This window comes from Urocitellus parryii, chromosome 5 (genome assembly GCF_045843805.1).
Source record: "Urocitellus parryii isolate mUroPar1 chromosome 5, mUroPar1.hap1, whole genome shotgun sequence".
NCBI classification, from domain to species: Eukaryota; Metazoa; Chordata; class Mammalia; order Rodentia; family Sciuridae; genus Urocitellus; species Urocitellus parryii.
This window is the reverse complement of record NC_135535.1, coordinates 146,149,900-146,177,340: the sequence shown is the minus strand read 5'-3', so window position 1 is coordinate 146,177,340 and position 27,441 is coordinate 146,149,900.

Below are 27,441 nucleotides of genomic sequence, written 5' to 3'. Positions count from 1 at the left end.
TAGGATTATTTTAACACCCTTTTCTTTGTTCTTGCTTTATCTCCCCCTAGGGTATTCACCTTAGTGCTATGGAAGGAGACTGGCTTCAGTTCCAGTGTGTAGGAGGTGGGGAAGAAAAGAAGGTAAGGGATAGTAACTTACTAAAAATATGAAATCCAAATTTCTGTATCTCTTCCATTCCATATTCTGGAAAAATTCATTATATACAATTTTAAGGGGAGCTATGAAAAGGAACCTCCAGTTGGGTTTTTATAGGCCCAGCTAAAAATTCAAGATTCTTTTACTGAAAGGAGAAAAATAAATAAAGAAAATAAAGATATGAAGAAAAATTAGCAATTCCTAATCAAACTAGTAGATGAAGGAGAAGGAATTGATATAGGATATTGAATATGGTGTTTTTTTTATTGAAATCAAGATTGTAAAAGAACAAACATTGAAGAAAATAATGGATTATTTAAACAGATTAAATTCAATGTTATTCTGGGATATCCTAGATATAGGTGTCAAGAAGGCAACTTAACATATTATTTTGACAGTTATAATTAAGTTTACCTTAGATATATTTAAGAATCACAAATATATAGATGATGCTTAACTAAGGATACTAATCTGCCTTGGGAATAGATAACTTAAGGAAAAGATGTAGAAAAAGGAGAGAAATAAATAATATGTGGAAATTTTTATAGCTATAATAAAATAGTCTCTCATCCTAAAAAGCTATTAAAATATAAAAAGGAAAGAATAAAGTTAATATTCAGATTTAGTTGACACAACATAATGAAGAAATTAACTTATTAAATTAAAACTAATTATAATTTTTTATTCCATGTCTAAAACTGTAATTTTAATGTCACCTCTAGAAAGTGACAAAATTAACACTAGTTGAAAAATAAAGCTATATAACACTGCTCTCATCCACTTGCAGAAACTGATACGAGAGCAAAACAAGTGCAGAAAAGCATTTCAGTGTATATTTGTTGCTGGAATAGCAGTTAACTATGTGTGCTGCTGGTCCCAGAATAATAGGACTTTAGTTTAGCAAAAATACTATAATGTTTTGGATATGCAAAAGTGGAACTAGAACTGAGATTTGAGACTGAAATATCTTTAAAACAAGAAAGAGAAATTGAATGCATGGGAAGAGAGAACTTAAAGAAAAAAAAATATGTACTAAACAGGAGATTGAAACTAATGGAGAAATGTCTAAGAACAGGTAAAGAGAAAAAGGAAAAACATTTTATAATAGGGATTTTCAGTGTTCTCTTTTAAGACATCTCATATGCTGCAATGTTAAATTGGAATTTTTGGTAGGATAACCTCACCAGGAGGGTAAATTCCTTGAGCAAATTGGCACACAGTACAGGAAAGAAAACCATAACATGGGCAATATTACTCTCATTTCACTGTAAACATGAACAGAGAAAATGACAACAGTAAACTCTCCCTTAACTTGGCTGAATTTTTAGGGGTGGTGCCCAATTGCCCACAGAGCCTGAGAACAGAGGACTGTTGAACACTCTATATATTTCCCCATATCATTGTGACCCTGATAACACTGGGATTTAAAAGATAATAAAGCACCTAAGGAAAAAAATCTTACAATTGAGATGGAGAAATATAGGCAAGGAGGTAAATGGATAGTTCAGAGAAAACCATAAACACCAACATAGCAGATTAAGTGCATGATGAGTGGAGCCTGATTGCTAGTGACTGACAAGTAAATTAGAGATGAATATGTGCATAAAATCACCTTGCTGGAGATTTTGTGTCATAGTATACTAGTCATGAAGAGCCACCCCATAAAGACTAAAGGAGCTGACTACTTTTATTTTCTCCATTAACTATTTACCTCCATTTTCCAAAAGAGTACTTTTCAGAGCCTACAGTTTAATTTACTATGCTAATTTTCTCTCTAATGCTTTATCATGTTCCACAATTTTTTTAATGATTTAATCCTTACCATAGTCTATAACATGTTGAAATCTTACAGAGAATCACAGTGAATATCATATTGAATGGCATGAACTTCAACCATTTTTTTGTTTCTATTGCCACATTCTCTTTAAATTCATTAATTTTCCCAGGCTTTTATTATTTATGAGCTATTTTATTCCAAGTTAGCATGTTAATGTTCTCTCCCCCAGTTTATCATGTATTTGAGTAATTTTATCAAATATCTGCATCTCAGAGGGCTTGTCATAATGACTCTATCTAAAATGGCTTTCCATTCTTGCTTTCTATGATTTCAGTCTCTTCTCTCTTTCAAAACAAACATTACAGAATGAAAACATACCTCTCATACATTTATTGCCAATAAAATGCAATATTCAATGGAGCCCAAATATTGTTTACAAATGTCCCGATACAAGTAAGTTAATCAATAATTGTCAATTAATTAATTAATACATTAACTTCAAAAAACTCAATGAAGAAGGCACTCTACTGGCCATGTTTAATAAGGAAAACTAAGGCTTTGAATATCCTTATAAACTTTCTGAAGTTCATAATGTTGGTCAATGGCAGAGTTATATTTCAAACACAGATCTGTCTAATGTCAGATCTTTAATGCTAATCAGTAATCAGATTGACCTTGTGTTTTAGATAAAATCAACCTTCCTGATAACTAAACACTGAAATAACATCTATCAGACACTCACAGCCTTAGCTTATACTGCACTGAGAATCAATTCCCAAGGAAAAGTCATTATGCCTACCTAGTTAAGAAAGCTCGTGAAATTCAGTGCCTATTATCTTGAGTGCCAATTTGAGCCAATTTGAGTGCCTGTGATGACAGCTTCTCTCCTCCTGCAGAGCACTAAGCCCTGAGTGACCACTTTATTTCCCCGGTCATCACTAACCTGGACAGCCTGGATCTGCAGGGAACTCTGATAGATTTACTTGTCATAATAATGAGCCACCTTCTTACAGTAGCACACAGTGAAGAAAAAAGTCTTTTTCCATTAAACTTATAGTGAATTATTACTACAAATACACACAATATTATTTCAGGCTGTACTAAATCACATAACAGCACAAAACCTGACAAAATACACATAAATACCATAATAGTTTGGGTAGCTACAGAAGCATATTCTTACCTCTGCCAAAAACAGAATGAGTTTTCAAATATACCCTCAATTACAGCTTCCATGTGTTCTATAGTAGATGTTCTGTGAATGCTGCAATAGGTTTCATCAGAAAATTTTATGACTCATATGAAATTATTCATTTTTTAAAGTGTTAATTTGATTAATTTTTCTATTTCTTTAAATGTTTATAGGACACGTTTCATAGTAGTTTTGAGAAAATAAAAATTTAATTAAAAAAAAAAAGAGTGAGAACAAGTGATATTGGAATTTTCAATTCCAAATAACACTGTTTCTAAAAGGAGGTATCCATACAAACAGCCTTGCTTATGGAAACACAGTGGACTGGAGTCAGGAATTCTAAATTTTACTCTCAAATCTAATGGTAGTTATCTTTCTTCAATCAGACACAAAATGACTAATTTGTATTCCAGATGAATTAATTCCAAACTTACTGGCTCTCTTAGAGTAAAATAAAAAGTCATGTTATATTTTTCAGTAGTAATGAGCATTGGTTTAATGGCATTCCCCATTTGTACATCCCTTTATAGGTACATGTGATGCTTATACTCAGTGTAGATTGTACATTGTAATTGTATTTCCTTATCTCTGTTTATATTAGATGCTATATTATTTAAAACCAGAGTCCTGATCTGTACTTTATTGTGTTGGCTTAATGTCTTCTCTATTATATTTGTTAACAAAATAAATGTTCACATTCTGCCATGCTGCAGTAATCTAATACTATCTTGATCTAAAAGATTTAGTAAAGTTTAAGGAATATAGGTGCCAGTTACAAAATCAAACACTTTATTTTATTGTATTTTTCTCATGTCAGTAAACTAGGTTAAAGTGAGCTTACTTGAATTGATTTTAATTAGTGGTGATTCTTGGGCATTTAAACCACGTGGTTTATATGGTTGCTTCTCATTATCTTGCATCATTTCCTCTTTGGCTCCATTTAGTTATAAGATACCAAAACAATTTTCTCAAAAGAAGTATAAAATGAATTAGAAAAAAAATATTTTTTTTTCTGCTGTGCTCTGGAAGCACTTCAGTGAGAGATTTCTATCTCACCCCTTATCTAAAAGTGTGTATTCACAGTCTTAGGGAGCCAACAGTGAACAGAATCAAACTTTGAAAATAAATCTCTGACAACTCAGTAGCAGAGGGCCTATCTCTGTATCCTGAGACAAGAATCAAACCTTGTTGGCTTGTTTCATTACTGATGATGTTCACTTTGCTCAATTGTAAAGGGAAATATTTCCATTGCATAGCTATCATTTTCACATTTGTGGGTAATAAGCAATTTGGGGGGACATGATTTATACATGCAAAATGTACTTTTATTCACCAAATGTTATTCCTCTAGACTAAGCACTTCTGATTTTTGCTTGCATCAATTACTAATGTGATGGCAAAAGTGTTGTATAAATCCATTATCACTTCTAATTTTATTAGTTATCATTTTACTATAAACAAAAGCCTTAATTAATTCATTTAATCACTATGAACTGAATATTTTAATTAGATTCAGTGATATTCCATTACTGTTTTGGATTTTGATGCTTAATTTTTATCTCACTTAGAAAGTAGGATGCCTTCCAGTATCCTCTCTCCTCTTTGCGATGTATATAACTCCTTTTTTCAACTGTTAGAAGGCTGATTCTAATTTACCTTGTAATAAATACTCACTTGTTCGATTTTGAAATAAAACACTGATAAAATGATTTTAGATTTGCTAACTCATACCAATTTAAATATACAGAATTTAATAATTGGGTACTTACCTTTTTATCTTTAAACTGAGGGTACATATTCAAAGTACTACAAACTCAATTTTTTAAATAAAACAGCTGGTAGTCAAATAGAAATTTATTACATTAAGTATCACATGATTAATTGAAGGTAAAACCCAGAGGAAAGATTCTAAAGTAAAAGAAAGATTTTTCAAGAAAGAAGACTCATGATCCCGGAAAGATGCTAAGAGAGGCCAAGGCACACGGAAAGTGAGAGCCAACTTCTGTCTAACTGGTGATTAATCTGTCCATTCAATGTTCAATGATTACAATGAATTGTGTTTGCACAAAAATTAACTTAGACTTGCACATGATCTATGGCCCTCTTATCTATTTGTAGAGATAAATAAATTTTTCTGGATTATGTGCTTTGGCATCCGTAAAAGCTTGAAAACAACCTTTTTCCCTCACTCTTTACAGCCGTGCAACTATAGTTACAACTGAATTATCTATATGCCACATTTTGTTTCCTCTGATGCACTTCAAAGACTTGTTGCTTTCACAAGAACTCTGATTTTCATATTCCAAATACCAAGAACTGTGATCTGGAGAGAGTCCCATAATATTATAGAGACCCATTATCTAGCATCAGTAAGCTCTGTGCCTGACGAGCTTCACAGAGAAGATTTCAAATAGAGAACTGGTATCTGTCATGCAGCATTCCATCCCACAACCTCAGTAAATTGAGGTTTTTGCGGCCGGTTATATGAATGGCATGCTGAGTTTAAGCTAATGTGTTTTCCATTTCAAATGGCACAGCTTCTCTTTTCCCCTTGCATTAAGCATTGAGCAGGTGGTGTTTTCTAATCATTTATGTTCATTCCGTCTGCCGTCATGAGCAAGCGAGATCATAGATGTGCTCAGCAGCTCTTGCAGTCAAATAGTGATGAATAGAACAGCGAGAATCTGCTTTGGCCATAGAAGCATCTAATTTGAAAACCATGGTGTCAGAAGTGTGTGAGGTGGGTCTGAGCCCTCTATTCCCTCATCCGGAAGTGATTTACATAATCTGGGAGCCATTTGTCTTTGCTCTGGTTATTGTGGAGAGATGACAAATGAGAGCATAGAATATGCTGCCATAAGTGGGACAATTTTCTCTAGCTGAAAGAACACAGTGTGTCAAAAATAATTTGCAATTACTTTACTGTTTTTACATTCATTAGAACAGTAAGGACGGTGCAATAATGACAACCATACTTCCACACTGGAAATATCAGCTAATGGTGTCTCCATTATTTTGAGCATTACCTGAAAAGACACTTTCTCATCCATTCACAGCAGCTAAAATTCTCTTTTCCATCTCGAGGCAAAATTGAGAAACAGATAATGCAGGAAAATGATATCACTCAATCGTCAAATTTTGTGATCCTTTTAAAAGTATAATTTAAGAGAATAGAAGTTCATGCCAGTACAATATGAATTGCAGGTTGATGTTTATATATGAAGAAAGATGTGGAAAAAATTTGCAATAAATGAAATTGAGCTTGGGGAAGAAATGTATGGACATTTCTGATTTTATTTATCTTCAATCTCTTTTACCCTGCCATTCTAAATATGTCATTTTGAATTTGTTTCTATCAATGAAGACTTTGCCAAAGGGAACTACTAGTTAGCAAGACAGTCTAGAACACTGATGCAGGAAAACTGAAGACAGTCTAAGGAAAACAAGAGTTCAGTTATGGCCCAGGGAAGAGGCAAAGGTGCAAACTGGAGAGGTAGTACGGAAATAAAAGAAGGAATAAATGCAAAAGTGAGAAAAGGGGAAACTGTGGGGGACATGTGGTACAAGAGGGGCTAGGAAAAGAATGGTAGGGAACTGGATATTGCACAGACTGTAGACCCATCTCACAAAACAAATAAACATTGAGTAGCAATGTTAGTTAGGTTTCGTTGGTTTAGTTTTTCATTACTCATTCACTCTGTTTTTTCTGATATATTAAATTTCTAAATTTACATATACTATTTGTACCTATATATTAATGACTCGTATTTAAAAAAAAAAAAAAGAAATGGATTCTGCTGAAGGGAGAAGGTTCTTAAATTTATACCTTCTTTTTTCAATTTTTACCAGAATCAACACAATTGCATTTTCTCATAAATCTACGGAGAAATACTTACATAATCATCCTTTTTAGTTTTCTATTTAAATAGGTTTTTTTTTTTCTTTTTTCATCAATGGAATACTGTTTTGGTTTGGATCTTAAATGTCCCTCAAAGACTCATGTCATTAAAGGCTTGGTCTCCAGCCTAGGGTGCTATTGGGAGGTGGTAGAAATTTAGAAGGAAGAATCTTGTGGAAGAAAGGTCACTAGTGTTGTGCTCTTGGAACCTGGTCCCTCCCTGCCTATCATTCTTTGCTTCCTGAACACTATGAGGTGAGCAACTTTATCCACCATGTATTCTGTGCCCCAATGTTCTGTCTTGTCACAGACAGACATTGTGATAGGGTTAAAGTGACTGTGGATTGAAACCTCTAAAACTGTGAACCAAAATAAATATTTCCTTTTTTAATTTTTTTTTAGTTATACATGGACATAATATTATTTTATTTTTATGTAGTGCTAAGGATCAAACCCAGTGCTTCACACTTGTGAAGCAAGCGCTCTACCACTGAGCTTCAACCCCAGCCCAATATTTCATTTTTTTAAAGTTGTTTATCTCAGGTATTTTGTTACAGTGATGAAATACTGACTAACACAAATACTTTGATCATACAGCTACAAGAAAGAAAATGAAATGGTTGAGAATGAATGTATCTCATATTTCTTATATAAACCTTGGTCAGTTTAAGATTTTTAATAATAAGTCAAGTTGTAAATTCCATTTTTAAGAACTTTCTCTTAAAGTTGAGCCACTTAAAAGCTGGTTAATATTAGACAGATCAGGACTCAAATTTTTCATCTCTAAAACCAGCCTAATGATACCATATGCTTCTTAGAATCGCTGTAAGTGAGAAATGACTACCTACTAGAGCTTGATATTACAGTGACAGGACTACAGTACCTTTTTTATGACAAATTAGATATTATCACTCCATTATTATTCTGAATGTTGAAAATGAAGAACATTTAGGAAATTTGCATATTGTTAAAAAGGAAGTGATCTGAGAAGTACGAAATTTTATATTCAAACCTGGTGTTGAGCTGGGGATGTAGCTCAGTGGTAGAGCACTGGCCTGCATTTGATCATCAGTAACACACACACACACACACACACACACACAAAAGTCCTAGGCCACTGGTGTTATTGCTTATCCCTTTGAATTAAAAATAATATAATGAACACATATTGATAGATTTTATTTATTTGTTTTATATTGTATCCTTGTATGAACATACTTTTTATATTAACAATAGAAATGGAAATTAAAAAGAATAAAATGCAAATAATCATAGGCAGGTATTTATAAATAAAATCCATGTGGACGTTTTCTTCTATATGGCAAATTGACACCAATGGCACTTTGTAGATTCAGACTAGTCCTCCAGGTTCCCTAAGCACTACTATGTTTACAGGAAAATACTGAAAGTAAAGGCACATTGGGTAAACATTTATTGAACGCAGTCTGTATAATATCGACTTGGGAAATATAGAGGTGCTCCAAAGAGAACAGAAACATGTTTATAAATGTGACTGAGAATTTTCCTTCAAAACTCAGCTCCTCGCTGAGAAATATTAACATGCTTTCTTATGTAGACTGTGATTTAATTTTATTTTATTTAACAATTATCTTCACAAACACACTCAGCCACCTCACTTCTAAACAATAAGCTACTTGCAGAAAAAATCACTTGCTTTTGTTTCTTTATTACCTAGCATATACTAGGCAGATAGTAGGTAGTCCAAAATATGTTCAATTGAACATAATACACATATGAACACAATGACATAGATGAGGTATGATTTGCTGAGGTATGAAACCTCCTCAAAACTTTGAATGTATTATGTCCAACCATTTCAATTATTTTCAATTATTTTTGAATGTCTTTCTTTATTGGAGGAGGTGGACGCATCAACCCTTTAATACAGCTATAATTTCCTGTTCATTAAATCAATAAGGTAATGAACAATGGCAAAGTTGATGCTTTTATCTCGGGACTAACATTGTAAGTTACAACTGACCTATTTTCTAAAGCTGAAATGATAGATAAAAATACACAATTTTATATTTGGAAGTGCAAGCACTTTACCCTCCATTGCTGTTATAAAGGTTTTGGGGCAACATTGGCCATGTGAGGGGTAAGTCTGTGATTGGCACATGACTGTGTGAACAAAGGGAATGAGATATTAGGAAAATTAGCTATTTACTGAAAAGTCATTTAGACTGTACCAAGGAAGCAATTTATATACAAAACACTTCCTGAAATGTAAGTGATGTTTCCAAGCAACCTCAACGACTTGTAAGACTCAATATAAACATTTAACTAAGACATGCTATATTTATTCTAATTTCTGACAAGATATACATTTATTTGTCAATATAATTGACGGTTTATAGAAAAAATAGACCTGAAAATTGTCTCAATGAATGATGTAATTATTCTAAAATGGCCACTGGATCAAAGGCCATGACAGTGTTGGACAAATGCAGTTTTGTGGTTTCTACTCTTACCTACAAAGTCAAATATATAACATTTTTATTCACTTTTTAAAGTTCAGTGATTTTTTTAGACTATTACTAAATTAAATCATTTAAGTATGTAAAAAATATATGGCATTTTCAAAAAACACTTATCAATAAAGAAGACATACATCCCAGGTACTTGGGAAACTGAGGCAGGAATATTGCAAGTTCCATGCCAGTCTGGGTAATTTTGTGAGATTCTGTCTCAAAGTAAATTTTTAAAAAGGGCTGGGGATATAGCTCAGTGGTAGAGCAAGGCCCTAGGTACAATCCTGAATTCTTTATTTAAAAAAAAGATATATACATGTAGACTGCATTTTCCTAAATGTAATGCTAAAGCATTTTATATGACAAATTAATTAATGCTAAAGCATTTTATATGAGAAATTAATTAGTTTAATCATGTATTTCTATAAATTTAACATCTGAAAGAGATGTTAAATAGGATGCAGTACTGTGAAATAAATAAATCTGTTCTTTCAATGATATAAAAAGCTTAATTAAAGAAACAAAATGTATATATAAATATATACAGTTAATATTGTTAAGACCCAGGTTAGATGGGATGAATTAGGAAAACCATTTGAAAAGAAGATTATGTTAAAAGGCTAATAAGAGCACAAGTTGAAGGAAAGAGGAAGGGGATTCAGATAGACTGAAAAGGTATTTGTACAGGCAAGAAAGCACGACGAACAAGTTTTGTTCAGCTGTCCATGAATTGGACCAGCTTGCGTAAGTCACTTAAAGGACTGATGAAAAGTAATAATTATGGAATGTAGCTCTTGATGAGGGTTGGGATGAACTCTGCCATAAATTTTACATAGATTATTTATATAAAGAAAAAGAATTATGAAATTATAGTTAACTTTTATTAAGTTCATGCTGTTATCTGAATGTTTCTATCATTTTATTTAATCCTCACAATAATCATATGCGAGAAATGCTATTATACCTATAATCTGTATAAGAGGGAACAGATGCAAAAGGAATCAAATCATTCACCCATTGCTACACAGATAATTATACAGTGTGGACTCGTATCTATAAAAATCTGGCTCCAGGACTCATTCTCACAAGGATTAAACTGTTCTGCCAAATTAAGAAGGTTTTCTGGAAGTCCACATGATTTTAAAAGGAATGTGTCCTATCTCGATAAAATGAAACCAATTTATATCCCCAAACAGGCCGTTTTCAATGAAAACCACCTGTGACAGGAAGTATCCTCTTCTCCACCCCTCATGTTTTCAAATCACTTCTGCTAAATGGCTCTGCCTCTTAAAATAATGGTAGAATATCTATTCATACTCAGAAACAATGAATTGAAAATAGACCTTGATTTAGTTTGAGCAAAAGTAAATATGGGGTACATGTGACAAATTTGTTCCAAGTAGTGTCTATTCTCTCCCTACATTCAGACATACACAGTGTAACTTCATGCTCGAGTGGCAATGAACTGTCTCGTAAAAACATATTTCTTTAGAAAAAAGCCTGAAGGTGGGAGAAAAGGAGATTAAAAAGTTGGACATGGAAGAATGTTCTGGAGAGAGAACTTTTACGTTTTCCATGTTGTATAAATGTTAAGAAAATGAGAGCCTCCTGACATCTCAACATTTGGTGATAAAATGCAAAGCAACTCTGGGGTAATGCAGCATCGAATTCTTGCCAATTGACATCATTAGAGGCTTTATATCAAAGCAGAAAATCTATTATTTATACAAGTAGCTATGAGAGTTTAATAGGGCAGAATCTTATTTATGTTTAGATCTTGGATTAATGATTTGGTCTTGTATAATTTTCAAAACACTGTATTTCACCTGCTCTAGTTTCTTTTTATAATGTAATATTTTACTGAAGATTTCTGTTTTTATGCTTTTTTTGCTTTATCCCAAGATCCCAAGTAACACAATTTTGGGTTTGCGTTAATCTTTTCTTCAATATCTTAATTTTCATGTTTTTGAAATTTCTAGATATTGAAATCTGTATTTGCTTTCCAATGTGCTATAACAAACTACCATAAACTTAGTAGTTTAGAAGAGCATATAAATTTAAAAATACTTTGTGTACAATCAGTGTCTTGAAAAATTGTGCACTCTATGTGTAATATGAAATGAATTGCATTCTGCCATCATGTATTACAAATAAGAATAATTTTAAAAAATAAAAAAGAAAAAAAGAAAGTAAATGTCTATTTAGCATGACAAATATCCAAGATAGTCATCACAGAACCAATCTGTTGCTGCACAATGATATCAAACTAAAAATTTGACTAATGTATTTTAATAATTTCTAATAAAAATTAAATTACTTGATAATTTTTTTTAATATTACTTCACAGTTTCTGTAGGTCAGAAGTTTGAGTGGGCTCAACTGGATCTTCTGCTTAGAGTCTAGTGATACTAAAATCAAGAAGTCACCAGTACTGTCATCTTTACTGGAGCTTCCAGGTAAGAATCAGCTTCCAAGTTCAATCAGGCAGTTGGCCAACTTCAGTTCCTTTCAGCTGTGGGACATAAGTCCTCTTCTGTAAGCCAACCTGCATTGTTTCTTAGGATTTCTATATGACTCCCTTTAGCAAGAAGTCGAAACTATTTAATACTTTAATCTTCCATGAGTCAGTTTCTCATTTCTTTGATTCATCCTGGGTAAATTATAGTATCCTGCTTTTAATAAGATTTGTCTAATTGATAATGCTTGTAGTGATATTATAAAAGCTTTAATGATATTATTAAATACTGGTAAATTAAGTCTTAATTATTAATTTATTGATTATCCAATGGAAATATGGGTACAAGGGAAATACCACATTAAATAGAAGGCAGCTAGAAAAACCGACAGTTCACATCCTGCTTAATGGTGAAATATTAGTCCTTTTTTATAAGATTTTGAGCAATGCAAGGATGTCTGGTGTTGGGAATTCTACATAAATTACAAGAGAATATAACTTCTGCAATAAGACAATAAACACTAATAGGTGGAATAAAGAGTGAAAAGAAAAAAAAATCAACTATTTCTATTTTAAAATCACATCATTATTAATAGAAAATTCAAACGAAGCTGAAAATTAATATAAGAACTATGTATTGAGTTTAATAAGATTAGAGAACACATGTTGATATACAAAAATTAAATATATTTCTAGTCAGTAACAATAACCCAATCAAATTTTTTTTAATATTTTTAAGTTGTAGATGAACACAATATACTTATTTATTTATTTTTATGTGGTGCTGAGGATCAAACCCAGTGCCTCATGTGTGCAAGGCAAGTGCTCTACCACTGAGCCACAACCCCAGCCCCCAATCAAATTTTTTAAATATTCCATTTGCAACAATGATTTAACATGAAGCTAAAATACTCCAAAAACATGGAATACATAGGTGCATTCTAATAGGACCCAGGAAGTCAGAAGTCACAGGCAAAATATAGTCAATAAATGAAAGAAGACAAATTTGCCAATATTGGGAATAAAAAGAAGATATCATTAAAGATTTTTATAACATCACTACAAATTTCTTATGTAACTTTGTCCTTAAGTAGTGCCTGAATGTGTAATAACAAAAGTTCTGGTAATAACAAAATATAATAAAGCACAATGATCTAAAAACTTTTGCAATCATATGATTATATAAGGCTTGTTAACACTGTGTTGGCTTAAGCACATTTAATGGCCAAGTCCAAAATTAAGGGGCAAAGAAGAACACTTTGGGCATAGAGATGGTGGGAAAGAGATAAATATTTATAAACAATAATATAACTTACATAGATGTATTGAATTTATATGATGCTCCCCAAAACAATTGCCCTCCAATGCATGTATATGAATACCTGAGAGATTTAAGGAGTGTCAATAATAGCAACAGCACAACTCCTCCTTGTGTCCAGAGAGAAGTTACTGAATCTTGTCTCACTTAAACAGTAATTCCATTGCATGAATAAAGAAACATATTTGTGCATATTCTCACAGTTAGCAAATAATGTTGTTAGAGGTGCATTCCAGGAATTGTTAATTCTGCATTCAGGGTTGATCCTTTATACCATTCTTCTGCACCATAAAGACAATTTACCTTTCTTATCATATAACCTCAAATTTCAATTTTCATAAATTTTTCATTTTTTTTTCTTTTTTGGAAAGATCTTATGGCAGATTTACAATATTTTTAATCAAACATTTATATATCTATTGTGTAACAGGCATGTTCCTACTTATTGAGGATACAGTAGCAAACAAAAAATGTTTCCTTTATCAAGGATATTACATTATAGTGGGGAAGATAGATGAGATGCAGATGAGTAAACAAGATGGTTTATATTTATTTATAAGTGTTCTATATATTATTTAAGCACATATATTTTCATACTGTTTGCGTGTGAATAGGTATTTGAAAGAGAGAGACAACTGTTATATAAGAAAACAAAGTAAGATAAAGGAAAAGAAAGGCTAAATCACAGGAATGCAAGTTTAGGCCAGCCAGGTGTCAGTCAGGATTTCCTGCTTGAGTATGTGAAAATTGAATATCAATCTGAATGGTATCAAGGAGCCAGCTGTCATAAATATCTGGGGAAAGAGCTTCCCATGGAGAGAAGGTGAAAGAGGCCTGAGACAAAAAGTAGCTTCCCGTGTTACAGGAGGGACTCTCAAAGTGGGATCCTCAAGGTAGCAATGTCACCATAATCTGAAAATCTTTTAGGCAAACTTTTGACTCCTACCTCAAATACACTAAATTTTGAGGAATGAAGCCTGGGCTAAATAATGTAAAATTTTGCAAGTCTTTAGGAAAAATTTTGAATTTTACAAACAACAGTATATTTTCCAGTAATACTCGTATAGTATATCTTTTACATCAAGATAACACACACATAAATTGTTTCTATGTAAGTATTTTGTATGCTAAGTGGAACAAAGCTATGTCTCTTTGCAGATGAAGTAAATAAGTTATGTCTACTAAATTCATGATAAATGCTGATGAAGAAAATGACAAAAATCATAGAATTTGCAGGGAAATGGATGGCATTAGAGCAGATTATGCTAAGCGAAGCTAGCCAATCCTTAAAAAACAAATGCCAAATGTCTTCTTTGATATAAAGAGAGCAACTAAGAACAGAACAGGGAGGAAGAGCATGAGGAATAGATTAACATTAAACAAAGACGAGTGGGGGGAGAGAAAGGGAGAGAGAAGGGAAATTGTATGGAAATGGAAGGAGACCCTCAATGTTACACAAAATTACATATAAGAGGTTGTGAGGGGAAAGGGTGGGGGGAAACAAGGGAGAGAATTGAACAACAGCAGATGAGGTAGAGAGGGATGATGGGTGGGGAGGGGAGGGGGGATAGTAGGGGACAGGAAAGGTAGCAGAATACAACAGTCGCTAATATGGCATTATGTAAAAATGTGAGTGTGTAACCGATGTGATTCTGCAATTTGTATTTGGGGTAAAAATGGGAGTTCATAACCCAATTGAGTCAAATGTATGAAAGATGATATGTCATGAGCTTTGTAATGTTTTGAACAACCAATAAAAAAATAAAAAAGGGGTAAGTTGGAAGGAAACTATTGACTCCATCCCCTAATTTCAGCATTAAAAATATTAACATGTAATATAAAACTTACATTATAGATTCAAACATACTGACCATGGATAAATACTTGTGCATCAGTGTTCAGCTTAAGAAAGTGTATTACAGTCTCATATCTGGCTCAGATTTATACAGATTTAATGAACACACAAACCCTTGAGATCTTAGCTTACAAAAAACAACTTTCATTGAAACTTGAAACAAACTATCCAGTGCCAAGACAATCTCATCTCTTATATGTTGCATTGTCTGGCTGCCTTCAGAAGCAAATGATATTTTCCTTGGTTTCTAAGTTGTCTCTAACTTAGAAAACTTTGTTTTCTTATATAACAGTTGTCTCTCTCTTTCAAATACCTTTTCCAATAATTTAAAACAACTTTTTTTTTCTAAAGTATCTAAACAATGACAATCTTCACAGGAGAGAGAAAGAACATTGTGAGAAAGGATTTATTCAAGTTGGATGGCAGTAAAATGAGTGTTGTTTTTTTTTTTTTTTTTTTTTTTTTGCTTTTCCAATGATGGCTGCATAAGGTACCAGAGATTACAAAAAGGAAAACAAAGAAGCTCTCCATGTCTCAAATCCAGCCTCTCATCTCTTACATTCTTTCAGGCATATACATTTCCTATTCTGTCAAATGAAGGCATGTTCATTAACCTCATGCTAAATTATATACATTCCAACTACGTTCACCTGAATAGCCTCTGGTCATCTTTTCTGCCATTTGTTCATTTATATTTAAAAAATTCATATACATATTTATACCAAGTCAATCAAAATTTATTTTGTAAAAATAATTCTGCTACAAAGATATTTAGGAAATATACATTTAATAGAAATAATTGTTCTTTTGGAATATCCATCTCTCCAATAGCAAGGCAACTTTAATTTGAGTGCTATAACTAATCTTAGGAATTTCCTTTCATTAATGATCCAAAGAGAAAAATGAAAGAAAAGAAGCCTAAAAAAAAACACCTCTTCCAATGAATAGAGATGGGGTAAAAAACAATTTTAATCAATCAGCTGATAGTACATATTATTTTTGCAGTTTTACAATTTTTCTTTAAACAGGTTCCTTAAGAAATGGTTGTTCTATATTTTATTTTCCCGATCTGTAGAAGATTCTTAACACACCAGTACAAACCTTTTATTGTGCAAACCATCTCTTCAAAGGGAAGCCTCAATTGTTCAAAAAATTGTTCAAGGAAAGAAGGGAATGGAAATCAATAAGGAAGTCTAACGTCAACAGAATGGCTGCAATGACAGCTGCTGTGAAATAGAACAGTAATATATATATATATATATATATATATATATATATATATATATACTGAATAATGAAGGAAAAAGTTCTTATAAAAGAGAACATAGAATTCTGTAGAATTCTATAGAATGTACAAAGCAGCCTTCCTCCAGTGAGCAAATTCCTGGGGGCAACTGGCACCCTGTTTCCCAAGGTTGAAATATTTTGGGGTCTTTCCCAGGCACTCTTGAGATAACCCATACATGCTTGGCTGGAGCACATGTCTAATCATAAGCAAAACATATTACATTGTGACAGAAAGTAACCTATTTATATAAATAAAGCCAGCAGCTCAGATAAGCAGCCATTTTGCCACTTAGCCATTGCTGCCTCTGCGTCTTGCTTCTGTCTCCTTCTGTTTTCTTTCCAGATTTCTAAATGGAAATGATAATGACCATTCTAAGTAATGCAAAATTCAATAGTTGAGGAAAAAAAATCTCTTTATTGCTTACCTCCTGTGAACATTTTAAATTCCAGATGATGCTCAGGCACTTGATCACTAGAACCAACCTAATCACTCCCTGTCGGGTCCTTGTCTAAAGCTCTGGGATTTTCTGAAGCTCCACTGTGAAACACCCATAGGAACCTCCGGGGCACTGACAGACAAGCAAGCTGCAACTATGGGGAATTCATGTTAATTGGAAGACCCCCATCAATACAAAATAAGAGATAATAGATAAATGCTTCTTTTGTTTTTCTTCAGGAAGACATCCCTGAAGAATTCCAAATTCAAGGATTGTTTTTAAGGCATTGAATGAAGAGATGTCTTTTTGCATTGTCTAAAGAGAAACTAAACCATGATATTCAAGTTAATATCACAAAGAGCATATTTTTGACTAATTGCTTTCTCAGTTTGATATTGTTTAATCTATTTACATTTTCAGGTTTATAGTCTGTCTTTTTGAAATTGTGAAGAAAAAAAAAACCAAAAAACAAAAACAAAACAAACAAAAAACACAAGCCATGTATCATACAAATAGAAATAACAGTAACAGCAGAACTTCCCTTAGAAGCAGTACAGTGAGAGGGCAGTAGGAGCATGAGAGGGGTAATATCAGTCCACATTCAAGAGACACTAAATAAAAATTAGGGAATATTATAAATAATTTTATTCCAAAACAACGTTTAAAACTAAGAGGAAATAAACACATTTCTCAAAAGACACAAATGATCCATGTTCACTAAGAAGTAATAGACATGTGAGAAGCCCTTGACCTATTACAGAAATTCAATCTAGAATTAAAGTTACTTCACAAATAAAATTCCAAGCCCAGATGGCTTCGTTGGTGTATTCTACCACCTATTTACTTTAAGTAAATTTAATATTAGTTCTATGCAAATTCGGACAGATAACGAAGAAATATTCCTTCTCATTTCATTCTAAAAGGCTAGCATCTTTGTGCTACAAACCAGAGACATTATGAGCAAATTACATACCAAATACCCTTCTCAAATACAGGTGTAAAATTCTAAAACTTATTTCAGCAAACCAAATCCAACAAGAATTGTACATAGTTATCTGCTTTGACCAATGGAGTCCATTCTGTGAATTAAAGATTGTATTGCCATTTAAAAATATCTTGATGTAATTCACCACACTAACAAACTAAAATAGAAAAACATTAGGTCCTCATAATATACTCAGAAAAAGGATTCAATTAAAATGTCCCAGCAATCAAGAAAGTGAAAGATGCTTCTTTCAATCTGATAAAAGAAAACTAATACAAAATGCCTACAAATATTTAATGTTGAAAGACTGAAATCTTTCCCCCTATAATCAGGAACAATATTTAGCGGAACAAAAATACCAAAAAAGTAAACCAGTCATTCCTATGGACTGAATTATGTTGCCCCCAAATCCATATGTTGATGGCCAAATCCACAATTTAGAAATGAGGGCTTTGGAAGATGGTTAGAATTCATGAGGGTAGAACTTGGATGATGGTACTAGTGCCCTTGGGAAGGGAAAGAAAAAGAAGGAAAGAAGGAGAAGGAATGAAAGAGATGAAAAGAGAAAGGAAGAAGGAAAAATGTTAAAACTATTTTGTATAACAACTTGACAATTTCTTAAAAAATTAAACATACTTATGACCCAGTCATTGCACTTCTGAGTATTTAATCAAAAAAAGTAAAACCACTGATTCATAAAAAGAATTAAATATTCATAGAAACTTGTGTACATATGTACAGTAGTTGAAAACTGTGAACAACCTATCCACAACAATGAATGACTAATCAACTGTGTCTCAGCCATACATTGCAATATTAGTCATCCATTAAATAAATGAACTATTGATAGTGTGAATTATATATTTGAATCTGGAAATATGCTAAGTTAAAGTAGTCAGAAAAACAAATATTTGCTCTATGATTTTATTAAACATAAAAGTCCACAAAATGCAAAGTAATATATAGTGGCAGAAAATAGGGGACAGTAACTACCTTGGAACAGGGTAAGAGATTACCATTTGGAACCAGTAAACTTTGGGAAGTGATGTATATGTTCATTTCTTCATTGTGGTGATTATTTTACAGGTAGAAAGTTCCATCAAATATTATCAGATTGCACATTTTAGTTATGTGAAGTTTATTCAATATCAATTATATCTTAATAATACTGTTTGAATTACATACTAAAGAGAATAATGCAGAAATGATGCATCTTTCCTAAATTATCCTAAGATTTGTTCTCCAAGTATTGAAGCAAATAAGGTGTTACTATAACATATTAAAAAATATAAACTCTTGCTATCTTTCAATTATTTTTAGGAAATTTCTCAAGCATAGTCTCTGTTTATATAAACTTGTGCTTTAAAAATTAACAATTAATTCCCTTAATGTTGTATTGTTTTTAACTCAGTGTTTTGTGCTATAAACTAATTATCACTTTTTCTTTATAGTAATTTTTTTCATGGATAAGATTTAACAATCTATATTATATTTGAGTGCAATGGTTCCCTAGTGAACCTCAAATCTAATTATTTGTTTATTTGTATTTAAAATAATTATTTTAATATGGGTTCTTTCCTAAGCACTTTGAAAATCGGTCCTCTGAAGACTTCTGTTTTACATAAGTTTCTCTCTAGTGTTTTGGACAAATATTATATAGTAGTATGATTTAAAGGGGAAATTTTTAGTAAACCTATATAGATTCTTTATTATTAAAAATAGCACTACAAGTTTTATCAGATGAGAATAGGCAATGAATATGGGTATTTGCATATGACATTGTCATAAAATGTCAGTTTGTCATTTTTTACTCAAGGTAGAAGTGCCCTGAAATGGACAGATCTTGACATTTACCAAGACATGTTTTATTAATGCACAGAGTTACTGTGTCAAGTAAAACTTGGTTTCTGGCTCCTTTTTTGCTCTCCTGTATTGATTCATTAGCCTCTTTTCTAGTTTCTGTCACCAGAGAAGGACTTACCACCATAGGGTGTAGGCATCTACCTGTTCTTTCTCTTTCACTCTCTTTCTCAGTCTCTCTTGGGACCTGAACATTCTGGCTACTCTGCCTGTAAACAAGAGATCAAGTCAGCTTCTACTTAAATTTTTCAGATTGCAAGAACTGAAGGATCTCATTTTGGTTCTTTATCCACCCTTGACCATATCTTCCAATGCAATTTTTACCAGGATAAAAGTCCTCTTTTACATTTGATAAAGTGCTTTTTTTGTATGTGGTACTGGGGATTGAACCCAGATGCATTCTATCACTGAGTTACATCCCCTTTTCGTTGTTTTTAATTTGGGGAGAGAGTTTGCTAAGTTGCCAAAGCTGGCCTTAAATTGGAGATCTTCCTGCCTAAGCCTCCCAAGTAGCTGGGATTTCTGAAGTGCACCACCATGCCTAGTTGATAACGTAATTTTCAATTTTTATAAACCAGGTATTTATTTCCCCACTTTATTTTATTTCTTTTTTTTTATGCTTTCATTTGTAGCAATCTCAAAGAGAAGAAAATCATAAATCTTGAGTGGAGTACAAGTTAAGGATCCTCTTTTAATATGGCAACAAGGTGTTTTACCTGAAGAACGGACTGTGCCTAGCACTGTGCTGTAAATTGCATATAGACTGAATTTTAGTTCATTCACTATTTTGCTGAAAAATATTGTTCTTTAGAATCCCCTTTTCAGTATGGTTCTAGGGAAGAACTATCTAAAAACAAGGAATCTTAGCTGCTGATTTTAAAAAGAAAATAAAGCAGCCATTTTTATTATGTGAAGGGCTTCATGGCCAGATAGTGGAGAGTTGATGCAAATATGCTCATGGACTTCAGCTAGATATAGCTTTCTTTCTTCTCACATCCACCTCTTCCCCATGGGTTGGCTTACCACCAGACACTTGGCCAAGAATCCTCAGAGACAGAGAAGTTATTATGATCAGACAGAATTTTCCCATTAACCTCTCTAAAACCTAATCTAAACCTGAAACCTTTCAGGAGCTCACTTCAGCAGCTAGAAGTTTATAGCTCTAAGAATTATTGACAAACATGAACTTTTCCACCCAGACCAGTGAGTTAATTATGGTTAGTGGCTCTCTTGTTCTTCTAACTCCTCCTTCTAGATTTTTGTAGTACTTGCTCAGTACTTTCTTCCATAGCTGTTTGGAATTATATATATATACACACACACACACACACACACACACACACACACACACACACATATATATATAAAACCAGGACACATTTTATAGGTCAACTCATTTCTGTTCTACAGAAATATCTGGGTCTTCAGTCAAAATAACTCAACCATCTGAGAGCTAGAATATTTGAGCCCTGGTCAGGGTCCACTTTTTTTCACCTAATCTCAGATTCTACTTTGTGGTATCTCTCACTGCCAATCAAGTCTTCAAGAGTGAATATTCCAAAAAAGAGAATGTGAAGTCAAGAATCTCTTAATAACAGGACTCACATACTAGAAAGCATCCCTCCTGCCATGGGCAGTTCGAGAGCTCATCCACATTCAGGAGGAAAGACATGAATCCAAGCTCTTGATAAGAATTGTGTCTAAGAATGTGTGGCCATTTTTCATCTATCACACCTCATAACAGAACCCTGGCTCTGTTTCAGCAGGGTTTATAAGTGAGTCAATAGAGTCAAGAATCAAATTAACTCTGCATAGACTTGGGTTTTCATTTTTGAAAAACATACCAAGTGAGTGTCTAGCAATATGCTACTTACCTATGCAGGTTTTCGCTTCATGCAAACATTGAAGCCTATATATATATATATATATATATATATATATATATATATATATATATATACACACACACATACAAAAGACATTAAGGTTCAACAAAAATAAACTCGTTTCAAGTCAGACAATTTGTCAATACAAGAGCTGGAATTCAAATCCAGCCTCTTTAGGCAGCAAAACTCTTGTGCATTCGGTCATTCAGCATTGCTCCTTCTTCGTATTTGCTGCTTGGCAGCAGATCATTTCCTGAATAATAAGAAACATTTATCCTTCATAAAGCAGAAGGATAGTTAATATTATGTAAGAAATCCTCTAAAAAGAAATACATGTCAGCTTTTCCCATGGAGAAGGTTAGGAATAAAACATCTCTCAGTGTCACAGGATTTTCCATGCCTTTGGCTCAAAGCATTGAGGCCCTGAACCTGGATTGCCTCTTCACTCCCTTTCAGTCCACATGAGAGTGTTGGTTTCCCACCTGAGATAACAGGCTCTGTGAAGGAGAGAGTAGAAAAATTCATTCAGAACATAACATCCAAGAATTTGATTCTTGCTTCTATCATTTTGTAGCAAAATGGACTAGCCAAATTCTATTAGCCCTTCAATTTTGTCTCTGTAAGAGGAAAATCATGACATAATTAACAACAGAATAGTTGTAGGTATTAATTTTCACCAGTTGAGATGCTTATCGACTGCTTTGAATGTGAAAACAGAGGAATGTTTTTTATTTTGTTTTGTTCCCTGCTTTTTATTTTGTTTTGTTTTGTTTTAACAAATCACTGGTAAGAGGGGATACATTACTATACTTGGCTTCTCCCAATCTCTGAAATGGATATTGAGAAAGACATCTACAATACCCAATTTGTTGTTATTTCCATGTACTAAGCTTAATGGGAAATGCCAATACATCACAGGGCCTCTGATCAAAGTCTGAAATGTCATTAAGCAGTAACCATTATAGAAATGCCTCAACCAATTGATGGGGCAGAGAGCAAGAGTGTATTTTGCACTGTCTTTAAAGACCAGATAAATCAAGGACGATAGAACTCTCCTGTAAAGTATTACCACTTTGTCTGGCTGAAGATTTTTTATTTTATTTCAAGACTGAAAATGCTTAAAGCATGTGAATGCTGTGGGGTTTTGTTCCCAACTGTTAATTTTTCTGACCTCTTTATCTAAAATATTGTAATTATAAATTTACTATTATAAATTTCCCATTTCTTTATTTCTGATTTAACAAATCAATATTTTCACTCAAAGCAAATAGCAATAAAAGAGAAAAAAATAATCTATTTTTTCCTTCAATTTCTTTATTGAATTAAATTATAATTGGGGTTAATGTACATCGGGCTGGTGTTTGCTGTTGAATAACTTCAGAGCAGAAGCTGAAGCATTAAATTGTGTGTAAAAATAGCTTACAACAAATAATAAGAAAGGACATCCTGCCAAATGATTCATTTGTAACTGGAATCTTTGGAGCTTTTCTGCTTGTGTTGGATTTAAAGTTCTGACAGGGAGATAGTATTTGACCTTGGCTTTTTGTTTCCATATCCTGGAATCAATTACATTTGAAACAATGACTTTGTTGCAAAGACTGTGAAGATAGGGGGTAAACTTGGCCAGCTACATGCAAAGATAATTTCAAACAATTTGTAATTAGGGTTTAGCCAAGAATACTTTCACTTCTTATTTTTCTAAGTTTTTAGCAGTGTAAGACAATTATGTGCTTGCATATCACTAACCAGCAAATAGTAGAAAAGTTTCAAGAAAGGTTTAAAGGCAAGTTTTTACTGATGAGCTCAAGGAAACTCCTGTCTTTATACTTTCAATAAGTTAGCTTCATCTGTAGAAATTTAAGTCCATAAACTCATGTAACTTGATCTTTGTTCCTTTCCAATTGTCTGACTGACTTCAAGAGGGCTCAGAGAGGGAACCAGTCAGCACCTACAACAAAGATGTTGTGCCTGCCAAAAACTAAAAAATAAATATTAAAAAATTCTCTCTCTCTCTCTCTCTCTCTCTCTCTCTCTCTCTCTCTCTCTCTCTTTAAAAAAAAAAAAAAAGAGGGTTCAGAGAGGGAACCAGTCAGCACCTACCATTAGTCCTAGGTCCATAACAATAACTTAATATTCAAGCTCACATGTATAAATTAATGTTTTGTTCATTTTTATATTTGCATTCATTATCTCAGAGATAATATTTAGAAACACAACATATAAGTAATTCATATGGATAAAGTCCACATGCTCAGAATTCAGAAATTAGTCTTTGGATTTCCTCTCTTTATTGTCACATTTAGTTAGTGATGTTTATGTTTAAAATGTCAAAAGCACTTCCATATATTTTATTTCTTTATACTATAAACTTTTCACACAGAGATAATAAATTAGAGTATACACTTAATGAACAACTAAAATTTCTAGTTTTTTTTTCCTTGTATATGAGATAATTATATTGAATATGAAATAACTATATTTCCTCTGAGCACATTTTTTAATTTATTCTAATTTGTTATATATGACAGCATAATGCATTACAATTAATATTATACATATAGAACATAATTTTTCATATCTCTGGTTGTACACAAAGTAGAGTTACACCATTCATGTCTTCATACATGTACTTGGGGTAATGATTTCCATCTCATTTCATTGTCTTTACTACTCCCAATTGTCCCTCCCTTTCCCTTCCACTCCTTTTCCCTATCTAGGATTGGTCTAATCCTCCAGTGTTCCACCACAACCCCATAATGAATCAACATTCTTATATCAGAGAAAACATTCAATATTTGTTTTTTTGGGGGGATTGGCTAACTTCAGTTAGCATTCTATTATCCAACTCTATTCATTTACCTGAAAATGCCATGATTTTATTCTCTTTTAATGCTGAATAATATTCCATTGTGTATGTATACCCCTTCTTTATCCATTCATCTACTGAAGGGCATCTAGGTTGGTTCCACAGTTTAACTATTGTGAATTGTGCTGCTATAAACATTGATGGGGCTGTGTCCCTATAGTATGCAGTTTTTAAGTTCTTTGGGTATAGACTGAAGAGTAGGATAGCTGGGTCAAATGGTGGTTCCATTCCAAGTTTTCCAAGGAATCTCCATACTGTTTTCCAAATTGCTTTCGCCAATTTGCAGTCCCACCAGCAATGTAAGAGTGTACCCTTTTTTCCCACACCCTCATCAATACTTATTGTTTTTTGTATTCTTAATAGCTGCCATTCTGACTAAAGTGAGTGAGAATTTGCATTTCTCTAACTGCTAGAGATGTTGAACATTTTTATATATTTGTTGATTGATTGTATATCCTCTTCTGAGAAGTATCTGTTCAGGTCCTTGGCTCATTTATTAATTGTGTTATTTGTTTTTTTGATGTTAAGATTTTTGAGTTCTTTATATATCCTAGAGAATAGTGTGTGTGATAAAAATTTTCCAAGACATTTTTGATTGAAGTAATACTCTTAAGTTTAATGTTAAAGAGCGATACTTCATATATACACACACATATCAAATATCTGTAGAAATTAAATGTTGTGAATCATGATCTTTTTACATTGAAAAGTTTGAATATGGAAAATTTGTTATCTAAGTTCATCAAATTTAGTTTTATTTCCTGTCTATTATGGAAAGTTAACATATAGGTTCATTATTTCAGTCTTGGACATAATTGGTTGGTTTTATTAGCTTCTTTTATCAGCAGAAAGAAATAGTTTATTAAATGAAATCTCAACAGTGTATTTAAGTCCAAACAACTTGTTTTATATCATATTTTCAATGCTAAACTCTGTTTAGAAAGGTTCACAAGTCTGATTTTTTTATTTTAGTTGATCAAAGAAAGAATTTGTGCACATTTTGTTATCCGTTTTCCATAGCAAAATAAACAAACAAACAAAAATAACCAGACATTTAGAAAAGAAAACAAAGTTCCATAACCCGTTTCTAGCTACTTGAGCAAAGGTAAAATTCTTAACCACTTTGAACCTCATTTTCAATTGCAATGATTAATGATAGATGACAACAGAATATTTCTCTAGTATTGCTTGGGTGAATAAGATGAAATAAACCCAAATATAAATTGTTTGGTATAATTTCTAGAACATAATAATCAACGAATAATGATTATTTTTTAAAATTATTTTTAGTATATACCATCCTCTTTTAGGAATATTTTTAAGGAGAATTTCTTCTGCTTTTAGTACCACATATAGACATCCTTCTAAGCACACAGCATCCTCTGATCACTACATCTGTTATTGTGTAACTACGCCATTTGCCTCACTACTGGAAATCTTAAAGCAAGGTTGGAGCCTGAACCCACAAACATATTTGTATAAATCAAAATGGGCTAGGTTATTTTACAGTAGCAGAAACAATATTCTAGTAGTTTAACATAATAATATTGCAATTTGTTTCTTGCTCATGCAAAGAAAGACCACTGGTGAACCCTTCGATAAAAAATGTAAGCCATGAGGTGTTCCAATTCTGCAAGCTGCTTCAGTATTTTGGTTCCTTTCTGTGCTATTGCTGACTCATACTAACCTGCCAGATGATTGTTAGCATCTCTACCCAACTTCAGGCTCAGGATATAATGTTGGTAATTTGAAATTGTAAGATTTGCAAATGCTTCAGATCTCTCTCTCTCTCTCTCTCTCTCTCTCTCTCTCTCTCTCTCTCTCTTTCTCTCTCTCTCTCTTCTTTTTCTTTCCTGGTTTTAGAGCCAGTTTGTTACACATTTACCAGCACATTTCATTTTAATGAGTCCTCTCAGTGAGCTACCTTGCAAATTACAAAAAAAAAAAAAACAGAGGTTTATATATCTGCTTTGAAACTCTTCCATCTGAAATTTAAATTATGCAAAATAAATGAATAGCATTCTGGAAGTAAGATTTTAGATAAGTTGAATAAGAAAAGCTTCTCTGGAAAGGATATATTTAAGTGAGAAAGCAAGTCTAGTGGCTGAAGTGGAAGCAGCAAATGCAAAGCCCTGAGGCATGTTTGAGAAGTGACCTGGAGGCCAGAGTGCCAAGGCATAAGAGAAAGTAAGAAATTTAGACTTTTAAGTGAGATGAAAAAATTTTTGACTGTGTTCATTAGGGGAGAAACATTACCCAATTAAAACTTTATCACTTAGATTGTCTTTATTTCTCATTTTTAAAATATTTTTTAGTTGTCAATGGACCTTTATTTTATTTATTTATATGTGGTACTGAGAATTGAACCCAGGGCCTCACACATGCTTGACAAGTGCTCTACGATTGAGTCATAACCTGTAGTAGAATATAGGCCTTGCTATCAGAATTTGTTCTTTTTTTCTTTCTCATACTATCCACTTAAAGAGTGACATCTGTGTTTCTAAATTGAGCAATGGGAGGACGTTAAGTTATAATTTACTGATCAAAAAAACACTGTTGTCGGAGAGAGGTTTGGATGACAGAGCTGCAGGGAATTCACAAGTTCTGTTTTTTTGTAACTGTCCAACTAGGATCTGAGTATTGCACAGAAATAGAAAACTAAGTATGTTGATATGTTTTATTCATGTATGTTGGCCTACTTTGGTTTGAGGTATATAATGTGATGAGAATAAAAAAGAGAAAGATGTCACAAATTTGTACAAGGGGTGAGATTTGTATGCAGTATATTTAAGACAATTTTCTGCAATGACCTTCATAGGAAAGGAAAGAGATTGAAACCAGTGAGCTTAGAAACTCAGTGGCTCTGAGGCCATTCAATCAGGAAAATAGACTATTTCAGATACATCCCAGAATAAGTATGCAGGATGATTTTCCTTGTTAAAGAATTTGTCAGAGCCTGCAGTCCAGTTTTTGCTCTGTCTAGGATGTGTTTTCT